The sequence below is a fragment of the Canis lupus genome, chromosome 21 (assembly GCF_011100685.1).
Source record: "Canis lupus familiaris isolate Mischka breed German Shepherd chromosome 21, alternate assembly UU_Cfam_GSD_1.0, whole genome shotgun sequence".
Taxonomy (NCBI): Eukaryota; Metazoa; Chordata; class Mammalia; order Carnivora; family Canidae; genus Canis; species Canis lupus.
The window spans coordinates 34209341-34223064 of record NC_049242.1 but is presented as its reverse complement, the minus strand read 5'-3'; the positions used below and the strand labels follow the sequence as shown (position 1 = coordinate 34223064).

At 49.7% G+C, this 13724-nt stretch overlaps 1 long non-coding RNA gene across 1 annotated transcript; it reads left to right on the top strand.

Annotated features, from left to right (window-relative positions):
* Positions 1–4057: 4057 nt before the first annotated feature.
* On the top strand, positions 4058–7806 carry LOC119865009. The gene is made up of 3 exons (XR_005375741.1): positions 4058–4234; positions 6237–6370; positions 6595–7806. It is a non-coding gene; the product is annotated as an uncharacterized LOC119865009 (long non-coding RNA).
* The last annotated feature ends 5918 nt before the right edge of the window (positions 7807–13724 follow it).

Below are 13724 nucleotides of genomic sequence, written 5' to 3'. Positions count from 1 at the left end.
CATTCAGTTCATAAGGCCAGCCCCCTATTAAGCCACTGCAGGGTGGATGAGGGTCTCTGCAGTCCTGCTCTTGACCCTCCAGGGATGAACTCACAGCTGGGCCTCCAGCCACTGCCCCCCACCTAACACAGGCTGGTACAGTAGACTGCGGGCACAAACCACCCCCTCACTGCATGGGCTCAGAGCCCCTCAGGGGAAGGAAAGCTCTTCTCTTATGGATGGTAAAGCTCTGTTCTTGCCTTTACACCAGTGCTCGACTTTTTACTTCTTTCCCAAAAAGTTAAGGAAATACTGAAATTCTAGACTACCAAGAAAGCAAAGGGCTTGCCTTTAAAAAAAAAAAAAAAAAAAAGGAGAGATCTCAGGAAGGATCTGATTGATGACTGGGTCGCAGACAAGGCCCATGTTATACTACGTTCGTTAGCTCTGAGGTCTACAGCATGCTGGCTGGGCAGGCACCCAGCTAAAGCCCCACTAGACACTTTCTCAAAGCTCTTTTCTTCTTTAATTCCACTCTCCTGGGTGAGATAACCTGAAAGGATGACTTCACATTGTACTTGGATTAAGATCCAAGCTTCTCTTCAGGGAACCCAAGGCCAGCCTGACCTGAGCCCTGACTACCCTCCAGGCTGAGGGTTATCTCTCTCTCTCTCTCTCTCTCTCTTTCTCTCTCTCCTCTCTCTACCCTTCAACTCCTTATTCATCTGCTTCATAGCATCCATGCTAGGCCTGTTTGTCCTCAGATCCACTCCTCATCCTCCCATGTTTCCAGCTTTATGGCAGCTGGAAGATACCTAGGCTTCTGGCTAGGTTTGGCCAATGGCAACCACTGGAAGAAACTGGAAGGTGCCAGGAGGAATAAAGCCAGGTATCTCCTGCTTCCATTTCTGCTTGGAAGCATCTCATGCATTGGAAGCATCTCTGCAGCTGTGGCCCCCTGCTACTTGGCTCATTTTCCATTGAAAAGGCCACCACAGTTCCAACTTCTTCACCCTGGGCTCCAGCGACACCATCTCTTCCCATCATCCCTCCAGCCAGAGAAGTAGCTACTTCCTACTGCCACTAGTCTCTGGCCCACCTCCCTGTCTTCTGCTTATCTTCTCAGTTTCCTACCACCTCGGTAACCATTCCCAGTATTAACATCTGATATCCAGTAGTTGTGTGGTTTCTGTTTTTCTGGTTAGACCCTCACTGATAGAGCACTTATCATAATTTGCCATGTTTTATTTAATCTCTCCCATTACTAAATTATTGTCTGGACCAGCTAACCGTAAGCTCTCCGGGGCAGGGACTGTATTGATCTTGCTCATTAGTGAATCCTCAGTGCCCGGTACAGCACCTGGCAAACTTATTTAATAATGCCAAGCACTTGTCAAGTGATGAGAAGAAGTAAAATTGATGCTTCCCACAAAATCCTCAAACTTCCAAAAAGAACATGGAAATATCATTTGCAAACAGTATGTCTTCATGCGCACGATTTGTTACTCAAACACCAGCAGAGAAAAAGTGGGTGTTGATCCTTCAACCCAATGCAGGCCCTGAAACGTCCTTCAGGAAGTAAGTGGTGAACTAAATGGTCTCAGTTAAGAAATAAATTCAGCTCCCAGGGACATGCCAGCTTATCTCAGGACACACACACCCCCTGGCCTCCCTGGGCCTGTGCACACATGAACTGGGTCATGGGGACAAACCTTTTCGCCGTCTCCACAGACTTCTGCTCCGCCAACTCCTTCTGCAGCTCCCTCTCCTTGGCCTCCTTCTGCCCGATGGGGCAGTCCTCAGGGACGGTGAAGAGGGACAGGGCATCTTTGCTGTCCTCTTCACGGAGCACTTTGGCAAACACCTTCTCTGCCAGCAGCCGGACTTGCTCATCGACCTCAGAGATGTTCAGCTTGGGAAACTGGCGCGGCATCTCGGCTAGCAGAGAAAGAGTGAGTGTTAGCCTTTCTGAATTCCTGGACGGCCTGAGTCAGTGGGGTCGGGGGCCAGAAGGTCCTAACACAAGGGCCTGGCCCTGGAGGTCAGCTGTCTTACTCAGGAATTCCCCAGACCAAACTCAGCATGCCAATTTTAAAAACAAGCTCCGTGGGGCCCCTGGATGGTTCAGTAGGTTAAGTGTCCAACTCTTGATTTCGACTCAGGTCCTGGTCTCAGGATCATGGGATCAAGCCCCGTGTTTGGCTCTGCACTTAGCACAGAGTCTGCTTAAGACTCTTTCCCTCACCCTCTGCCCCACCCGCACTCTCTATTGCTCTCAAATAAATCAATAAATCTTTAACAAAAAACTAACTCCCTAAGTCATTAGGTGTGAAGAGTGTAGTGTCACTCACATTTCATGAGAAAGTAAATGTTCAGAAGTCCAAGAATGGACTAATTACGTGTGCTTCTGTTTTCCTGAACCCAGGGGACCCACAGCACTCCTGGCTTTGTTTCCATGACCAGGAAGGGAGAAGAGAGTTCAGGCCCCCCTCCCCTCCTACAGACTATCCGGAGGCCCTCTGGGTACAGCAATGACCAAACCTCACTCCACACAGCACAGAGGGGAGTACTAAACCCCAAAGGTACAATGACCTAGCCCAAGGTCCCACAGGATGAGCATGGTGCTCTGGGGAATCCGAAGTTTCATTCTCCATCACATAAAACAATTATGTTTTATTGTTCAGAAACAATTATTCTTATTCTTAATTATTCTGAAAAGAAAGAATCTGCCATCGTGGTTCTACCATCTGCCAAACTTGCTGGAACTTGGAACAAGGCACAGCAAATCAAATAACTGCTTAAAGGCAGGGATACTCTTTACCTTTCACAGCCCAACTGAACACTCACTTCCTCAAAGAAGCGTGCCCTAAACACTTTTCTTCATGCTGGCTCCCTCCTATCAATAGCTGGCCTCAACTACCTGGTTGGTTCCCTTCTTTTCTTTCTGTCTGTCTGTCTTTCAACATTTATATAGGATTTATTAAGTATATTCCTTCAAGCCCGATCTACGTAATAACTTAGTTAATCCTATTATTCACATTTTACAGATGAGAAAGTGAAGGCACAGCGAGCGAACATGGCCAGGTCCCACTTTTATTAAGTGGGCAGAGATGTGTGCTGTTCTCAGCCTTTGGCCCCCTTGCCCATTTCTTCTCTGAACCTCTCTGCTCAGGGATCTGAACCCAGGCAACCACGTTCCACGTCTGTCTTCTTAACCACTACACCGTGGTGCTTCTCTTTGTCCATTTGGGCACCAGGGCAGGTCTCCTTGCTGTCCCCAGTGTCGCATTTACAGAATGGAGGAATATTGCATCCTGTCAACAAGCCACCTCCTCTAGGAACAGCCCTGGAAGAAGAGTGTCTTGTACCTATCACCATAGTTTCTTTGAGGAAGGTTTATTGCTTTTTTTAAGATTTTATTTATTTATTCATGAGAGACACAGAGACAGAGGCAGAGACAGAGGCAGAGGGAGAAGCAGGCTCCATGCAGGGAGCCTGACGTGGGACTCTCGACCCTGGGACTCAGATGCTCAACCACGGAGCCACCCAGGCGTCCCTTTGAGGACAGTTTAAAGAGAAAGGTGGTTTAGTCAGCCGAGAGAAGATGAAGGTAAGGCAGGGCCCAGCTGGTGTGTGGCCCGGAGAGGAAGCAATTACAGGGCAGGCGGGGCTCACCAGGCAACCTTGCGACAGTCACTCTCTGCGCCTCATAGTTTCTCCTCTGTGAGACGAAGAGAAGAGACTAAGCAGTCTCCAAGGCCCTCTCAGTTCTAAGTGCTGCAATTTCTAGGCACCAGAGAGGTTTCCAGTGCCTGGGGAGGCTTGCTGCTCTGGTCGTCTCTGCGGCCCATAGGCCTGATTCATGACACAGGCAAGAAGGAAGAAAGCCAGCTCGTAACACCTGTCAAAGAACATCTGTGGATCCCTTGACTGTGAAACCAATTTCCTCCTCCTCTCCACCCCCAGGGCCATGCCTTTCCTGGGCCTCTCTCCCCTCCAGGGGGTTCAGTGGGAGGGCACCGCTGAGAAGGAAGGAAGTTGGCACACAACTGTTCTAGTCTGTGGCAGTAGAGAGCAAGACAGCAAAGGCCTGACCTGCACAGAGGAAGAGGACCAGAGCTAATTGCGAAGATGTCCACATCCTGATAGAGCCTACAGAAGGGGAAGCTGGAAGCTCTCAGAACAGGGCTCGGAGAGGAAGGGACAGGGAGAGAAATGGAGAAGACAAAGAACTGGAGCCAGGAGGAGCTGTTAGGTGAGAACAAAGCTGGACCCCTGACCCCCCAACCCTAAGGCCGCGGGTTAAGTACAGAATTCCAAAACCTCACGGGGCATCTCAGAAGTAGACTTCAAACAGGGCCCAGGCAAGAGGCAGCGGATGCCATAAGGCATACACACCATTTGACAGAGTAAACCCACTTCCAGAAATGGCTTCTAAGAAAAGAATTTGAAGGAAGGAAAAGCGCAAAGATGTTTACCTGCACTATTTTTATGGTTGCTTTAAAATGTCCAAATGAGAGAGAGCACATTCACTTGAAAAAAAAAGTTAAGCAACCAGTGTAATCCTCTAAAAAATACTGGGAAATGACAGCAAATGAAAAAATTAATACATAACACTATACCCAATGCTTTGATTACAATAATATGAAAATGTACCCCCTCAAGGATAGGGCTGTAAGAGAAACAGACACTCAAATGACCAGTTGACAGGATTGCCCGTGTGTGAGGCAATATCTGATTTTGATCATTGATGCTGTTATAATGTCATTTTTTTAAAGATTTATTTATTTTAGAGAGAGAGAGAGAGGAGAGAGAGAGGGCACAAGTAGGTTAAGGGGCAGAGGGAGAAGGAGAAGCAGACTCCCCGCTGAGCAGGGAGCCAGATGAGGGGCTCCATCCCAGGACCCCAGGATCATGACCTGAGCGAAAATCAAGAGTCAGAGGCTTAACTAAGTCACCCAGGGGCCCCAAATGCTGTTATAATGTCATTTTTCACAAGCACAAAGAAGACAGGAAAAAAAGACTAAAGAGGTTTTGTTTTATTTTGTTTTGTTTTGTTTTAAGAAAGGAAAACAAGGGGGAAAAAATTAAACTTCTCCAACCCAGGTTTTGGTAATCAGGGTCCTCTCCCAGCTAACCCACATCAGAGACAGGCCACCCAAAGGAATTATGCCACTGAGATCTATATCTGCGTTAGCTCTTGCCCTGGACAGAAAATGCCCACCACCACCTTCCTACCCCCTAGCCCTTATCCCTACAAACATATCCAGGCCTGAATCAGCCACAGCCCACCAGGCCTCCTCAGAAATGGGCATGGTGGGGGGGGGGGGTCCTTTGTGTCTGAGGGCTCTTATATCAGATCCTGCCATGTTTTTCTCTGAAGCCTTTTTTACCTTGCTGAAGTCAACTAAACATACTTTTCTGGATGCGCCTTTCAACAAAAGATCTTCCTTTTTCCTTAAATAGTTTACATCATCCCGGGTTTCGGCACAAAAACAACAACAACAACAACAAAATAGTTTATATCAGCCTTTTCCAGAATGGTTCTTATGAAAAGTCGATACTTGTTGCTGGTGAAACAGGTATTCTGGTCAATTACCAGGGAGATGCTACATCCCACAGCTCCCCACCCGATTCCCAGAGCACATCAAAGACCTGAGGATAGGATCACAGAGTAGCATTTGCCCATATAGATCCTTTTTGTTGCAGACCCATATCAATCTCCTGCAGAATTACTACTAGTGTCTTAAATAAGTGGTGGAGACTTCATTTCATACCTTAGTATGGACCCAGTAACCCAGTCGGTGGGCCTTAGGAGCCTGTTATCCACCTGTCTTCTGGACATCCTTGGCGGACAACTCCCACCTGCCAGCCCCTCCCTCCACGGCTCATATCTCGTCTGAGACCCAGAGACACCTGGCAGGGCAGGCATGCCCAGGAAAGCCAAACAGAGCGTCAGCTCCAGCTGCCTCTTCAAGCCTGGCTTTCAACCGTCTGTCAACCGTCTGTCAGCTGAAGCCAGCAAGCCTGGGAGGCTTAACTGTAAATTCAATCAGCTAGGGTTTAGCTTATCTTGCTGTTAAAAAACGACACCCTCTGAAGAGCTTGAAGGATTGTCCCAAAGTCAGAAAGCTATAAAATGCCACCGGTGTCAACAAACAGTAACTTTTCATGGCACCCCAGGCCCTCGCAACAGGAAGCACGATACTACTTAAACCCCTTCTCACACCAATGAAGCTGTTTCTTGCTCTTGCCAGACTCCCATTGTCAGAACCCATGACACAGACCTGAGCCTGGTGCTGGAGTCTCCATGGCTGATCCTGAGGATGCCACACCGGCGACGCACCCAGGCCATGGGCCGTGTGCGCCCAGGAGGCTGAGCTGAGTCAGTGTGAGTGCAGCTAGCCGGGTCCTGCCTGCCGCTGCTGGGGTGGGAGGTCTCTGATTTGCATATCTGTGAGCAGCCTTGAGCAAGAGCAGGAAATGTCCGGGCTGGAAACTCTTCCATGAATACGAAATGGAAGTGGAAAATTTCCAAAGGTCCTAAAGGGCCCAGGTAATGCCAACTATCCACAGCTGCTGTAGCTGAATGCGGTGTCCTCGCCCTGTTCACAGACCTCTCCAAAGCAAGAAACGAAAGCCACTCTCGCCCCAACACAGCAGTACCTTCAGCCTCCCTGACCAAGCACAGAAGGTAAGCCACAGCCTCCCTGGAATGACCAGACCCCTGAAAGCCAAGCAGGAACATACCATACCATCACCTTTGCTGCTTCCATTTGAACCCCACCTCAGGCCTGGCCCGGCAACCAGGTTCGTTTTACCAAGGGGATTGTCTACAGTACAACCTGCCCTGCCTTTCCTCAGAAGGCCCCCCAAAGCAACCTCCCTGAAGCCACCCCAGGACTGACAGGGGAAGTGCTGAGCCCAGTTGCCAATAGAGTTCCTCCTTCCCCTCCTCCTCTAAAAAAGCCAAGGACTATTGAACTGCTCCCTCCTTTCCCAGGAAAAGACAGAGACTCAGGGACAAGACTCCTCAGTACAGGAGCAGGCTTAGGATGAAAAGCTGGCATGCCTTGTCCCACTCCTTCCTTTCTTCCCTGGAAGAAGCTGACATCGCAGGTGACTGGACAGCCTGCCAGGCTCTCCCAGAGTATCAACACATATGCATGCACACACACATACACAACAGAAAAGAAGGATGTCCCTCCTGACCCACCTGAGCCCCCCCTCTCCCGTCCTCCCCCTCTTACTGCCGCTCTTGGTTTCCAAGTGGGCCTCCAGCTCTGAGTAGCCTTCTGAGCACTGGCTGAACTCGACCACCCTGCCACCACCACCTCAGCTCCTCTGGGGACAGTGGAGCCACAGAAGCAGCCCTCTGAAAGCAAGGCTCAGAACCAATACAGTGACTTAGACAAATGGTGTGGGTCTGGGAAATAACCGTGAGCAAAATGGCTATTTCTGTGGTGCTGTTGAAATCCTGGGGACAGGAGCCCAGAAAGGATGGGTCAGTTGTTTACCAGGAGGCTAGCTCTAGCCCTTGACTTGGGCCTGAGTCACCTCCTCATGTCCAATCGTGAGATTGTGCCTTCCTGAGCCCACATAATGATTCCTGTGTGTGCAGAGCAGGATTACAGGGTTGACACATGATCCTTGGGCTGCTGCTGGGCTTTAGCTACCCAGAGATTACAACCCACCTGTCCTCACAGCTGTTTCATAAACAGTACAATTGGCAAGCTACAAGCAACCTAGAGGAAGGGTAATATTTATTCATTAAATAATTAAACGAATTTAAAGCATAAGGGGAAAAGGTCCAAGTCCTTAGTACTGTAGTACCCTACAGAAGGGAGGAGGGGCAAGTGATTCCTTCTGCTGACATGTTCTGGGGAGGGGGAGGTACGATGGGGGCTGCAGTGATAGCATCCGAGCTCATTCATCTGAGAATCTACCTGGATCCAATTCAGGGAATTCTATTCTGCACCTGTAAGCAGACCATGGATAGCCTCAGTCTAAACAAGCACTTTCCAAAGTATAGTCTGTAGAACATACAAGGTCAGAAGGCTTGGAAAATACTGCATACACATAATACTTTATGGAGATTCATACACAATTTCTAAAGATTTTTTTAAATTTGTTTTTTCATGAGAGACACAGAGAGAGGAGAGAGGCAAAGACATAGGCAGAGGGAGAAGCAGGCTCTCTGCTAGGAACCCAATGTGGGACTCAATTCCAGGATCCTGGGATCATGCCCTGAGCCAAAGACAGATGCTCAACCACTGAGCCACCCAGGTGCCCCTATAAAAAAAAAAAGAAAATTATTTATTCATGAGAGACACAGAGAGAGAGATAGAGACACAGGCAAAGGAAGAAGCAGGCTCCTCTCAGGGAGCCAATCACATACAATTTCTATTAGCAGATTCCAAACACCAGAGATTCCTTTAGTAAAGAAAGCTATTTGACTCTGTTTAGCCCAACACACTTATTTGACCCTCTGACCACTGCCACCATAGGAAAAAACACCTATTAATATCCGTGGCACAGGCTTTGGAAAATGCCTTTCACCTGAGCCTTTATTTTCCAACATAGAAAATGCTGTCTTCCCAAGGCCCAGGTATGGATGTGAGACCCATTCCATCAGGTCTAGACAGAGATGGGCAGCAGCTCAGCTAAGAAAATATAGGTTGGGACAATGGCCAAGGGTCCTGGTAGAACCAAAGAGATAGAAGAACCTTGGGAACAGGAGGAGACTGTGACTTTGTCTTGGGAGGGCAAATTCACTCATGACCTAAAATGAGGATAATAACAGTATCAACCTCATAGGTTGTCATGGCAATTAAATTAGTTGGCATATGAAAATATGCTAGAATAGGCTTAGAATAGGACCTGGCACATAGTATGTGCTTTGTAAGTATTTATCAACATCATTGTCATCATGATATCAGGTACAAGAGAGTCCAACTGGGAAAACAAGCATGAAGTTTCATCTAGACACTGAATCCTTTTATTCAATATTATTTATTGAGCACCATTATGTGCCAGATACTCACTCAAGCTCCCATTTGGGAGCAATGAGAAGGAAACCATGTTTAAATGTGAAACCAGATCAGGAGAAATGGCCTTCTTCTCTATGATTCATACTTCTTGCTGACTTTGCATGGCCAGAGCTCCAGCCACCAGCCCATCTTTCTATGCTCCTTTTATATCAAAGCCCAAAGATAAGGTCTCCTCTCATTGATATGCAGTCAGCACTGAGAAGATCTCTGAGAAGATCACTGAGAAGAAGCGATTAATACATTGGTGGGGTGGGAGGGGAACGACCAGGAAGGCCAATGAGTAGTTTTAGGGGAGAAAAGGTATCTCCCTGCTTAATCCTAAGGCTATATTTTACCTGCCCATGATACTGTCAAGATCTGGGATTGATTTTGAGGCCATCTGAAGAGTGATTCACGGAATGTAAGGACAAAGAAAAACAGGCCTCATGTCTCAAAGAACGTTTGCACCTAACTGAAAGCTCCTCAGTCAGTCCTTATCTAGGATTTCAGAAGGACTAAGAGTGTGCTGAAGGTGGTACTAAGAGGTCTAGGAATCTATCCATGTAAATGCCATGATTCTTAGGGCAGCCCCAGTTCCATCATCTTCACAGCAAGCCAGTCCCTCAGAATTTCACCCAGAGTTGTAGCCAACTCTTCTTACTCCAAACCTGCTGCCAACACTTAGGGAGGCGAGAGCTGACAGGGACTCTGCCTGCCTGGCTCAGTAGCTCAACTACCACTCAGCATTGATGCCCCACAGCCAGGAGTGGAATTTCTCCCATGAGGGCTCCAGCCACCATCAGCTTTTCCCTGAAGCTGACCAACCGTTGGCCAATGCATCAAGACAGATGGCCAACATGGGCTCAGGACCATGCTAAAATTCCTTCCTTCCAGCTTTCACCTGGTTCCTTTCCTAATTTGTCACCCCCTCCCCCGCAAGCTTCCAGACACATACAAAGGATCTGACAGTTTGGGGAAATGACACTGTAGTTAGCAAGCCCGGCCTATTCCAGGGTCTCTCAAAACTTACCCCAGAGGCCTCTGCCAGCCAAGACGAGCCATTAGGAGCTCCACTGGCAAAGCAGCCACCAGGAAGTTCAAGGGCAGAAAGCAGACTTTCAGAGGCCAGTACACCTCCCATCCTGGGAGAGAGCCAAAGAGGTAAGGATGAAGGCCTCAAATGAGCCCAGACCCTGTCATTCTGTCCATCTCCCTGCCTTCAGGAGGAAACCCACCCCAGCGATGGGCACCCGGCCAGTCGTCCAACCCCTAGAAACGTGGCCAGGGGCTTGAGTGGCGGCATGTCCCGGGTCCCTTAATTTCTCTAAACCTTGCGAATCCAATGTAGGCCTCCGGGGAGCCGAGGTGAGGCTGGCTCACCTGAGGTCCCGGAGCCCCGGCCGCCGCAGAGACGGCGGCTGGAGCAGGGGCAAGGCCCCGGGCAGGGCGGAGTCGGGGTCGGGGTCGGGGTCGGGGTCGGGGTCGGCGCCGCCACGGCGGGCTGGGAAACCCGAGGCTCCGACCTCCGGGGGCCGCGGCTCGCGTCAAGGTCAGCAGCGCAGCATCGCGCGCCCGCGGGGGCCGGGGCGGGGGCCGGGGCCGGGGCCGGGGCCCCGCCGAGGGCCCGGAAGGGGCGGCCCGCGGGGCTGGAGCGCGGGCGGCGCGGGGCAGGGCGCACGGCGAGCGCGGCGGAGGGGCCGCCCGCACCGCAGCCCGCAGCCCGCAGCCCGCAGCCGGGGAGCCCCGGGCCAGGCCGGAGCCGGCGGCGCAGCCCGCGGCGGGGGCGGGGGCGGGGGCGGGGGCCGAGGTCCGCGGGCGCCCGGGGCCTGCGCGGCCGGAGCGGAGAGCCACCTCCCCACGGAGGCAGCCGGCCGGCCGCGCGCCGCCCAGCGGGGCCCTACCTGGGCGCGGAGCGGAGAGGCGACCGCGGGCGGCAGAGGGGCGCGGGCCGGGCCGCCGCGCAGGGCGACCCGCCGGCCGCCGAGCAGCCCGCCCGCCGCCACCTGCCGCCCCGCGCCCCGCGCCCCGCGCCCCGGCCGGAAGCGCGCCCGCCGCAGCCCGGGGCCAGGCTCCAGCCCGGCTCCTCCGAGCTCGCCTCCGCCGCCGCCCGCCGGGCCCCGAGAGCGCCTCCCGCCGCGATCCGACTGGCCCGAGCCTCCCCCCGCGCCAGGACGCCTCCCAAGGTGAGCCCCGGGGGCACGGCCCCCCAAACAGGTGACTTACTCCCGGTGGCTGAACGGACCCGCAGGCATCAGCCGGGCGTCAGCCTGGTCCCTCGGCTCACCTTCCTGCCCCTCCCAGCTCGCGCACACACACGCACGTACACACTCACACTCACATAATCCTTCTCCAACCTCCTGCCCTCCAGCTTATACACCAAGTCCCGACTGACCTAGTTGCTCAACCCCTGGGTGCCTTCTAGCCCCTTACTCGCCTCTCCCAGCACTTGAACCTGCAGACCACGCCTTCCTTCCTGGATCGCTTAGAGGACTAAAGTTTCCAGAGTTGGCGCCCGCCGCTTTCCTTCCAAATTTCCTACATACCTTGGTGACTACAGCTCCGCAGCCTCCAAGGCCGGGCTTTTCATCGCGATGTTCCCCCCCAGGTCCCGCCGCAGCCTGTCTCCTCTGTCATTGTGCGGGCCCAACCTCCTGCCTGCTAATGACTTTGAACTTCACCTCCAAGCCAGAATGTCCTAGAGCTGCAGATGGTATATCCAGCTTCCTGGGGTCCATCTCCACTGGAGGTTTGTAGGCCGAATCTCAGACTCCCAATTTCCTCCCAGGAACGTGCCAGAACCTGCTCCTGCTCCTGTGTTTCCAGTCTTAGTGAATGATAGCACCACCTCCCACTCCAGGCCACACTGGGGAGCCATCCTTGACTCTCCCGTCCATCTCTCACGTCCAATTTGTCATCAAGGGAGGAAATGGAACTAGTCATTAGTGAGCACCCACTGTGACTTCACTGTGCCAAATGCTATCGAGTAATTGCCTCATTTAAGCACCAGGTTTTATTCCTTCTACCTCACAGCCTGGTATTTACAATTTACTTATTTATAAATGATACACACATGTAATTGTATGAATATATTACATATTACAAAGCATACCTAAAAACTGTCAAAGAATGTGGTAAAGATAATACTTTATTTTTAATGACTGGTACAATATGCCTTGTCCTTTTACTTTAAAGTTCTTTGCAAAAATTGGTTTAGGGAGAGCAACAGGATTAAAAATGGTTTTAATATATCTTAGTTTAATATTTTATGAAACTACAAAGTATGCTTTTAAGTTCAGTTAATGCCAATACTTAGTCCTAATGGCTGTTATTGTCCACCCCTCCCCCCAAAAAAGGATATTTCACAAAGATAAATAGACCCAAATTCTATCTTTGACTACACTTAGTAAATCCGAATTCTCTTCTAAATTCTATATACCAATTTTGCAAATGTGAAATTCCACCGGAAAGCTCTTCTTTGTCCTTGAAGCCAGCATTTTCATGATGTTTTCCTGTTATTTTTGTGAATATTTTTAACAAATGGATTTTTTTAAACTCTTGAAACGCTTCATTTGGAAGATTGTAAAATGGATTTAAAAGTATATTTCTTGGGGGATCCCGGGGTGGCTCAGCGGTTTGGCACCTGCCTTTGGCCCAGGGCACAATCCTGGAGTCCCGGATGGAGTTCCACATCGGGCTCCCTGCATGGAGCCTGCTTCTCCCTCTGCCTGTGTCTCTGCCTCTCTCTCTCTCTCTCTCTCTATCATGAATAAATAAATCTTTTTTAAAAAGTGTATTTCTTAATTATGAAGACTATAGCTGGCACAGCTTGCTTGCTTATTTATTTATTTTTTCTTTATTTGAGGTGGGAGCAGAGGCAGAGAGAAACCAAAGCAGGTTTCACAACTCAGATTACAACCCCTAGCTGAAACCAATAGTCGGACTCTTAACCCACTGTGCTACCCAGGTACCCCATTAAGCGACTATATATGTATTTTATTTTTTTTCTTCTCAGATTTTTATTTAAATTCCAGTTAGTTAACATAGAATTCAATGTTGGCTTCAGGAGTAGAATTTAGTGATTCATCACTTACATACAAACATATAACCATACAACTACACATCCCCCAGTAGCAATGTCTATATGGGTGATGACACACTTCCTTTTGGCATTAAAATCACATGATAATGAAAATAGTTCCAAACATCAGTTTTCAAAGTCTTTCTCTATAACATGATTCTTTCAAATCATAATTATATTCAATACAAAAATATAATCTATCTGAAAGGATACATTGTGTGTGTACACGTGTATATGCATGCATCTGTGACAATCACAAGCCAGCACATCAGAGATCGGCAAATTTGGATTACTTGGTTCTTTTGTTAAACTCATCTTTAAATTCCACAGATTTTAAGTTCTTTGCCTTGAGATGACCAGTAAACCTTTGAGTAATATAAAGAATTTCATATTCTCATTCCACATTTCATTAAAAAGTATTGTAAAGGGCACCTGAGTGGTTCTGTGGTTGAGTGTTTGCCTTTGGCTCAGGGCATGATCCCGGGGTCTTGGAATCGAGTCCTGAATCGGGCTTCTCACAGGGAGCCTGCTTGTCCCTCTGCCTATGTCTCTGCCTCTCTGTGTGTGTCTCTTATTAATAAATAAGTAAAATCTTTTAAAAACCAAAATAACATTTTTTTGTATTGGTAAGATTTTAA